The following is an 8120-nucleotide window of genomic DNA, read 5'->3' on the forward strand; positions in this document are numbered from 1 at the left end:
TATGTTGATATTATTTATTTTATAAAAATAAAATAAAAACGGAATAAATAAACACGGAATAAAATAAAAAAAATTGAAAATATTTTGTGAAGATTTTTGAAAAATTTTTGAAATTGAAATCTGAAATTTTTTATATAAAAATTTCGAAATTATTGTTTAAAATTAGTTAGAAAAGATATATTTTTTTTGAATTTTGAATTTTATGATGAAAGAGAAAAACACATAAAAGACACAAGACTTAAAATTTTTAGATCTAATGTTCCTTATTTTCGAAAATTTTTGGAGGGAAAACACCAAGGAACACCAAACTTAAAAATTTTAAGATCAAGACACAAGAAAAACTCAAGAACACCTTGAAGATTTACAAGAACACCAAGAACAAAATAAAGAACACCAAACTTAAAATTTTTAGAAAACCAAGATAAATTTCCGAAAATTATATTAAAATTAACAGGAGAACACCAAACTTAGAGTTTGGCACAAGATTAAATCAAGAAAAATTATTTTTGAAAAAGGATTTTAAAAAGAAGGTGCCCAATTGCCAAGAACATAAACCAACGCTATAACCAACTGAGCTAAAAATGTAATGTATTTTAAAGATGTATTATTTTTATGGATAAAAGTATAATTTTTGAAAGTTAATGTTTTGAAAAAGCACAAGAAAAACAAAGAAAGACACAAAACAAGAAAAACTTAAGATCAAACAAGAAAAATAAACAAGAACAACTTGAAGATCAATGAAGAACAAAGAACACAAGTTCGAAAATTTTAAAGAAAAATATAAAATATGAAATTGACACCAAACTTAGAACAAGACACTAAACTCACGAAAAAATTAAAAATTGCTAAAGAAAAATAATTTTTTTTTTTTGAAAAATTTTTTAAAAAGGGATAATAAAAGATACAATTCTAGTAAAAAGAAAGGATAAATTCTTCCTAATCTAAGCAACAAAATAAACCTTTAGTTGTTCAAACTCGAATAATCCCCGGCAACGGCGCCAAAAAATGGTGCACGAAATTGTGTATGCCAATATTAATGGACTATTTAACACAGCTTCGTACCACTAACCAGCAAGTGCACTGGGTCGTCCAAGTAATACCTTACGTGAGTAAGGGTCGATCCCACAGAGATTATTGGTTTGAAGCAAGCTATATTTATTTTATTATTCTTAGTCAGGATATCAATCAAAATTATCAATGGGAATTATTAGATTGGAAAAATAAAAGAGAATAAAATCGTTACTTGTTGTGCAGTAATGGGGAATATGTTGGAGTTTTGGAGATGCTTTGTCCTCTGAATTTCTGCAATGTAATATTCAACTCAATTGTTTGTAAAGCCCGTCTACGGCAAGCTGTATGTAGGGTATCACCATTGTCAGTGGCTACCTCCCATCCTCTCAGTGAAAACGGTCCAGATGCTCTGTCACAGCACGGCTAATCAGCTGTTGGTTCTCGATCATGTTGGAATAGGATCCATTGATCCTTTTGCGTTTGTCATCACGCCCAGCAATCGCGAGTTTGAAGCTCGTCACAGCCATTCAATCCTTGAATCCTACTCCGAATACCACAGACAAGGTTTAGACCTTCCGGATTCTCAAGAGTGGCCGCCATCAATTCTAGCTTATACCACGGAGATTCTGATTAAGGAATCTAAGAGAAGCTCATTCAGTCTGATGTAGAACGGAGGTGTTTGTCAGGCACACGTTCATGGATTGAGGGAGGTGATGAGTGTCATGGATCATCACCTCCTTCATAATTAAGCGCGAATAAACATCTTAGATCGGAACACACACACGTTTGAGTGAAATAGAAATAATTGCATTAATTCATCGAGATGCTGCAGAGCTCCTGATGAGCGGATAATTTATACACTTTTTGGCATTGTTTTTAGTATGTTTTTGGTATGATCTAGTTAGTTTTTAGTTTATTTTTATTAGTTTTTAGTTAAAAATCACTTTTCTGGACTTTACTATGAGTTTGTGTGTTTTTCTGTGATTTCAGGTATTTTCTGGCTGAAATTGAGGGACCTGAGCAAAAATCTGATTCAGAGACTGAAAAGGACTGCAGATGCTGTTGGATTCTGACCTCCCTGCACTCGAAGTGGATTTTCTGGAGCTACAGAAGCCCAATTGGCGCGCTCTTAACGGCGTTGGAAAGTAGACATCCTGGGCTTTCCAGCAATATATGATAGTCCATACTTTGCCCAAGATTTGATGGCCCAAACCGGCGTTCAAAGTCACCCTCAGGAATCCCAGCGTTAATCGCTGGAACTGGCACCCAAATGGGAGTTAAACGCCCAAACTGGCATAAAAGCTGGCGTTTAACTCCAAGAAGAGTCTCTACACGAAATTGCTTCATTGCTCAGCCCAAGCACACACCAAGTGGGCCCGGAAGTGGATTTTTATGTCATTTACTCATCTCTGTACACTCTAGGCTACTAGTTTTCTATAAGTAGGACCTTTTGCTATTTTATTTATATCTTTGGATTGTTTTTGATCCTTTGATCATCTTTGGACATCTAGTTCTTAGATCATTGGGAGGCTGGCCTCACGGCCATGCCTAGACCTTATGCTTATGTATTTTCAACGGTGGAGTTTCTACACACCATAGATTAAGGTGTGGAGCTCTGCTGTACCTCGAGTATTAATGCAATTACTATTGTTCTTCCATTCAATTCCGCTTGTTCTTGTTCTAAGATATCACTTGTTCTTCAACTTGATGAATGTGATGATCCGTGACACTCATCATCATTCTCACTTATGAACAAGGTGACTGACAACCACTTTTGTTCTACAAGCAACCAAGGCTCTAGTGAATGTCTCTTGGATTCCTGATTGCACGATGCATGGTTGATCGCCTGACAACCGAGTGCTCGCCTGACAAACGAGCCAACCATTCCGTGAGATCAGAGTCTTCGTGGTATAGGCGAGAACTGATGGCAGCATTCAAGAGAATCCGGAAGGTCTAACCTTGTCTGTGGTATTCTGAGTAAGATTCAATGATTGAATGACTGTGACGTGCTTCAAACTCCTAGCAGGCGGGGCGTTAGTGACAGACGCAAAAGAATCAATGGATTCTATTCCGGTCTGACCGAGAACCGACAGCTGAATTCCACGTGCTGTGACAGAGCATATGCAATCGTTTTCACTGAGAGGATGGGAGGTAGCCATTGACAACGGTGAAACCCTACACAAGCTTTCCATGGAAAGGAAGAAGAAGGATTGGATGAAGACAGTAGGAAAGTAGAGAGACGGAAGGGAAGGCATCTTCATGCGCTTATCTGAAGTTCCTACCAATGAATTACATAAGTATCTCTATCTTTATCTTTTATGTTATTTTCGTTCATCACCATATCCATTTGAGTCTGCCTGACTAAGATTTACAAGATGACCATAGCTTGCTTCATACTAACAATCTCCGTGGGATCGACCCTTACTCACGTAAGGTATTACTTGGACGACCCAGTGCACTTGCTGGTTAGTTGTGCGAAGTTGTGTAATGCCATGGGATTGAGCTACCAAGTTCTTGGAGTTCATGACCGGGGATTATGAGAGTTGTGAAAAGTATTGTTCACAATTTCGCGCACCAAATTTTTGGCGCCGTTGCCGGGGATTGTTCAAGTTTTGAGCAAGCTTTTGGTAACAATGCCAAGGATTGTTCAGTTTGGACAACTGACGGTTCATCTTGTTGCTTAGATTAGGTATTTTTTTTTTTCGAAATTCTTGAAGATGAATTCTAGAGTTTCATGATGATGTGTTGAAATCTGGCTAGCTGAGAAGCCATGTCTAATCTCATTGGACCGAGGTTTCAACTTATCATCACAAGAGCTTGTTGATTTTTATCAATCTTGCTTTTGGAGCAGTGATCTGCTAAGGCTTGGCTGGCCTTTGGCCATGTCTAGTGTTTTGGACCGAAGCTTTCTTTGAAAGCTTGGCTGGCTGTGAAGCCATGTCTAATTCCTGGACCGGAGTCTTAGACTAACATTGCACTGATTCCTGGAATTCTCATTAAGAATTTTGATATCTTTTTCCACTTAATTTTCGAAAAACACAAAACAAAAAAAATCAAAAAAATCATAAAATCCAAAAAATTTCTTGTTTGAGTCTAGTGTCTTATCTTAAGTTTGGTGTCAATTGCATGCATTGTTATGTGTCTTAATGATCTTCAAGATGTTCTTGATGATTTACTTGCTCTAATCTTTGAATTCTATTGACTTGAAGTATTTTGTGTGTCTCATATGCATTTTCATATTGTTAGTGTCAGTAGTACACAAACTGCTAAGTTTGGTGTCTTGCATGCATTGTTATTTGATTTTAGTTGCATTTTGATTATTAAAAATCCAAAAATATTTTTAATTTGTGTCTTTTCAAGTCAATAATACAGAGAATTGAAGATTCAGAACATACAGCAGAGGAATTGCACAGAAAAAGCTGGACGTTCAAAACGCCCAGTGAAGAAGGACAGACTGGCGTTTAAACGCCAGCCAGGGTACCTGGTTGGGCGTTTAACGCCCAAAAGGGTATAGTTTTGGGCGTTAAACGCCAGAATGTGCACCATTCTGGGCGTTTAATGCCAGGATGGCACAAGGGGGAGAATTTTGTTTTCAAATCAAATTTTTTTTTTCAAGTTTTCAAAGTTTTTCAAAATCAAATCTTTTTAAAATCATATCTTTTCAATCAAATGTTTTCAAAATCAATTCCCTTCCTTTTTCAAAGATACTTACTATCAATTAGTGATTTGATTCAACATTTCAAGTATGTTGCCTTTTCTGTTGAGAAAGGTTTAATGTTTGAATCATATCTTTTCTTGATAGCCAAGTTACTAATTTTTTTAAAAAAAAAATCAAATCTTTTTAAAATTGTTTTCAAATCATATCCCATATTTTTAAAATCAATCATATCTTCTTAACCTCATCTTTTTCAAAATAGTTTTCAATCAAATCTTTTTGATTTCTAATTTCAAAATCTTTTTCAAAAATCATCTTATTTCTTTCCCACTCTCATTTTCGAAAATTAAGAAATGTTTTTCAAAAATATTTTCAAAATCTTTCACTTAATTTTCGAAAATTACTTCCCTTCTCCTCACATCCTTCTATTTATGGACTAACACTATTCCTTAATGCAAAATTCGAACTCCATCTCCTTTGATAAGTTCGAATTTTCTACTTCTGTCTTCTACTCTTCTTTTCCTCTGACACTTCAAGGGATCTCTATACTGTGACATAGAGGATTCCACATTTTCTTGTTCCCTTCTCTTTCTTATGAGCAGGAGCAAAGACAAAAGCATTCTTGTTGAGCCTGATCCTGAACCTGAAAGGACCTTGAAGAGAAAGCTAAGAGAAGCCAAAGCACAACTCTCTTTAGAGAACCTGACCGAATTCTTCAAAGAAGAAGAACACATGGCAGCCGAAAACAACAACAATGCAAACAATGCAAGGAAGGTGATGGGTGACTTTACTGCACCTACTCCCGACTTCTATGGGAGAAGCATCTCTATCCCTGCCATTGGAGCAAACAACTTTGAGCTTAAGCCTCAATTGGTTTCTCTAATGCAACAGAATTGCAAGTTCCATGGACTTCCATTGGAAGATCCTCATCAGTTCTTAGCTGAATTCTTGCAAATCTGTGACACAGTCAAGACTAATGGGGTTGACCCTGAGGTCTACAGACTGATGCTATTCCCTTTTGCTGTAAGAGACAGAGCTAGAATATGGTTGGACTCTCAACCTAAAGAAAGCCTGGACTCTTGGGAAAAGCTAGTCAATGCCTTATTGGCAAAGTTCTTTCCACCTCAAAAATTGAGTAAGCTTAGAGTGGAAGTCCAAACCTTCAGACAGAAGGATGGAGAATCCCTCTATGAAGCTTGGGAAAGATACAAACAATTGATCAGAAAATGTCCGTCTGACATGCTTTCTGAATGGAGCATCATAGGTATTTTCTATGATGGTCTCTCTGAACTATCCAAGATGTCTTTGGATAGCTCTGCTGGAGGATCCCTTCATCTGAAGAAGACGCCTGCAGAAGCTCAAGAGCTGATTGAAATGGTTGCAAATAACCAATTCATGTACACTTCTGAAAGAAATCCTGTGAACAATGGGACTAGTCAGAAGAAAGGAGTTCTTGAGATTGATACTCTGAATGCCATATTGGCTCAGAACAAAATATTGACTCAACAAGTCAATTTGATCTCTCAAAGTCTGTCTGGAATGCAAAATGCACCAAGCAGTACTAAGGAAGCTTCATCTGAGGAAGAAGCCTATGATCCTGAGAACCCTTCAATAGAAGAGGTGAATTACCTAGGAGAACCCTATGGAAACACCTACAATTCTTCATGGAGAAATCACCCAAATTTCTCATGGAAGAATCAAGAAAGACCTCAACAAGGTTTCAATAACAATAATGGTGGAAGAAACAGGTTTAGCAATGGCAAGCCTTTTTCATCATCTTCTCAGCAACAGACAGAGAGTTCTAAGCAGAATCCCTCTGACTTAGCAACCATGGTCTCTGATCTAATCAAAACCACTCAAAGTTTCATGACTGAAACAAGGTCCTCCATTAGAAATTTGGAAGGACAAGTGGGTCAGCTGAGCAAGAAAATTACTGAACTCCCTCCTAGTCTCCCAAGCAATACTGAAGAAAATCCAAAAGGAGAGTGCAAAGCCATTAACATGGCCGAATTCTGGGAGGAAGAAGAGGCAGTGAACGCCACTGAGGAAGACCTCACTGGACGTCCACTGGCTCCAATGAGTTCCCCAATGAGGAACCATGGGAATCTGAGGCTCAAAATGAGACCATAGAGATTCCATTGGAATTACTTCTGCCATTCATGAGCTTTGATGAGTATTCTTCCTCTGAAGAGGATGAGTATGTCACTGAAGAGCAAGTTGCTAAATACCTTGGAGCAATCATGAAGTTAAATGACAAGTTATTTGGAAATGAGACTTGGGAGGATGAACCCCCTTTGCTCACCAAAGAACTGGATGACTTGTCTAGGCAGAAACTGCCTCAAAAGAGGCAGGATCCTGGGAAGTTTTCAATACCTTGTGCCATAGGCACCATGACCTTCAAGAAGGCCTTGTGTGACTTAGGGTCAAGTGTAAACCTCATGCCCCTCTCTGTAATGGAGAAGCTAGGGATCTTTGAGGTGCAAGCTGCAAAAATCTCACTTGAGATGGCAGATAACTCAAGAAAACAAGCTCATGGACTTGTAGAGGATTTCTGGTAAAAGTTGAAGACCATTACATCCCTACTGATTTCATAGTCCTAGAGACTGGGAAGTGCATGGATGAATCCATCATCCTTAGCAGACCCTTCCTAGCCACAACAAAGGCTGTGATTGATGTTGATAGAGGAGAGTTAATCATTCAAGTGAATGAAGAATCCCTTGTGTTTAAGACTCAAGGATATCCCTCTATCACCATGGAGAAGAAGCATGAAGAGCTTCTCTCAAAACAGAGCCAAACAGAGCCCCAAAGTCAAACTCTAAGTTTGGTGTTGGGAGGCCACAACCAAACTCTAAGTTTGGTGTTGAACCCCACATTCAAACTCTAAGTTTGGTGTTGGGAGGTTCCAACATGGCTCTAAGTATCTGTGAGGCTCCATGAGAGTCCTCTGTCAAGCTAATGACATTAAAGAAGCGCTTGTTGGGAGGCAACCCAATGTTTTATAATTAACTATTTCCTTTTGTTATTTTATCTTTCTTTTAGGTTGATGATCATGAGAAGTCACAAAATCAATGAAAAAAGCAAAAACAGAATGAAAAACAGGAAGAAAAACAGCACACCCTGGAGGACGCACTTACTGGCGTTTAAACGCCAGTAAGGTTAGCTGTTGGGCGTTTAACGCCCAGTCTGGCATCATTCTGGGCGTTTAACGCCAGAAAGGGGCACCAGACTGGCGTTAAACGCCAGAAAACGGCAAGAACCTGGCGTTAAACGCCAGGAATGGGCACCAGCCCGGCGTTTAACGCCAGAAATGGCACAAAACGTGATTTTGCATGCCATTTGGTGCAGGGATGACTTTTCCTTGACACCTTAGGATCTGTGGACCCACAGGATCCCCACCTACCCTACCACTCTCTCTCTCTCTTTACCAATCACCTCAACACCTCTTCCCCAAAAA

The 8120-nt window shown here is 38.4% G+C and overlaps 1 non-coding gene across 1 annotated transcript; it reads right to left on the minus strand.

The window, feature by feature from the left end:
- Window positions 1–5803: 5803 nt before the first annotated feature.
- LOC130938068 (small nucleolar RNA R71) lies at window positions 5804–5911 on the minus strand. The gene has a single exon (XR_009069250.1). It is a non-coding gene; the product is annotated as a small nucleolar RNA R71 (small nucleolar RNA).
- Window positions 5912–8120: the final 2209 nt, after the last annotated feature.

Source organism: Arachis stenosperma, chromosome 6 (assembly GCF_014773155.1).
Source record: "Arachis stenosperma cultivar V10309 chromosome 6, arast.V10309.gnm1.PFL2, whole genome shotgun sequence".
NCBI lineage: Eukaryota > Viridiplantae > Streptophyta > Magnoliopsida > Fabales > Fabaceae > Arachis > Arachis stenosperma.